Here is a 1,864-nt window from a genome sequence, read left to right on the forward strand (position 1 = left end):
GCTACTCCAGCTATATACCAAGTGGAAGGATAACCCAACTGCACACCAACCCAAGGCTGATTTCTATGCAGCAGAGGTCAGACATGCCTCTACCCTCCAACCTTCACTATCCTATTCCGACCTTCACCATCCCGACTAAAGCACTCTACTCCTCTGCTAGGTTCAATGATCCATTGTCATGTGACAAAATAACTCATAGCCAATACTCGCCATGGGGAATGTTTTAAGGGAAGCCAACAGGTTACAACAAGTTAGGATCAGAAACACTGACACAACAGTTCTTTTGTCGGAAGCACTTCATATCGGGTATGCCACCAGGCAGTTCTCTCTCTGGTCTCATCCCCTGGGCTACAGAGTCCCTTAGCCTCTGCCCTGCTTGGGCAAGTGTTACAACGTTCCTTCAGTGCTGACAAAGCACAGAGGGGCCCCACTCTGCAAGACACCCTCCTGCCTGAGGTTCTCAGCTTGACTTCTTCATAGGCCTGTGGAAGCCCACCGCTCTGTGCCCTGTGTTATGTGTCCAGTAAGCTCCAGCAAGCTCTGGTGGCCCAGTCAGTGACTGGTAAAGTCACTGGCAGCAGTTTAAACCTACTAGCTGCTCCATGGGAGAACAAATGAGGCTTTCTGTTCCCATACAGATTCAGACCTTGGAAAACAAGTGGAGGTCGGGTCTGATTTAGAATGCTGACATTAGGATGGAGATGGGATATGTTGCTTAGTCTCAGAAGAACTATGTCCTGGCAAAAACATTGCGATCAACTTGGTGTTCTGCCACTGTGGTCACCAAAAATAAAAATGCAGGCACTCTCAATACGTTAGCAGCTATACTTTATTATTCCTCCGAGCTCAAGAATGTTGTCAGGTGATTTTCTAGGGGAGTTGTCTAGACAATCAGAAGAGCAGACCAAAAGCTCTTCATTCCCTGGTCCTAAATTACTCAAATAATTGCTTTGACATTTCAGTCTGCTGTGTAGACCCAGCCTAATTGATGCTTGAAGCTGACATGCTCTAATTAATGCCCAATTCCCTTTTTCTCAAAGTGAGATTTTTCTGTCCAAATAGCCTGTGTATATATATCTGGGGGTAATGTTTTACATAATTAATAAAGCTTATTTTCAGTGGAGAAGACAGCAAATATAGGAGGGACCATGGAAATAAAATGTGGCCACCTCTTAGTCCTTCTGCCCGCCTGACTGCAATTCAGATGGAAGCTCGCTTTGGAAGGCTTTGTGAGGTCAGAAGATTCTGCAGAGAAGTTTCAGTGTTGTCTTAAAACTGAAGATAAATATTCACAAGAGGCAAGGGTGATAAGAAATGTCACGCAACCTTTCTCTTCAAGGGAGTTGCAAAACAAGCTAGAGAGACCAATAATTCTCTTAAATGATGAATAAAATCGCTTTGTCTCATTTTAAAGTAGCTTCTTGGACAACAGCACATCTTGACCTTCAAAGGCCAAACATTGTCAGCTCATCCTCAAGTACCGGAACCAATCTAACGGACCTGAAAAAAGACTAAACTGGTAAAATCGTTTTTTAAAGCGTTAAGCAGCTAAGTATCTCTCAAGAGGTCATTATAATTTCAAATCATTGAACTTAATATTGTCATTTTCATTCTTCCAATGGTCCAGTAGTTTACCCTTTGCCATGGTGACTAGGAGCAACTATAAAAGTTATTATCTTCATAATTTCTAAGACACGTTAAAGAAATGTATCCCACGTCTCAGGCACTGACATGATGTGACTTGATTTAGGTGAACTAGGAGTCACAGCCTTCCAGTCGGTACATTTTCAACATAGCAGGCTTGGTTAACACTTGTTTAACACTAACCACTAGAGCTTTCACAGACATTAGCTCATCAACTCGA

Source organism: Echinops telfairi, unplaced genomic scaffold (assembly GCF_000313985.2).
Source record: "Echinops telfairi isolate 266 unplaced genomic scaffold, ASM31398v2 ScPeMD7_31;HRSCAF=116, whole genome shotgun sequence".
Lineage (NCBI taxonomy): Eukaryota > Metazoa > Chordata > Mammalia > Afrosoricida > Tenrecidae > Echinops > Echinops telfairi.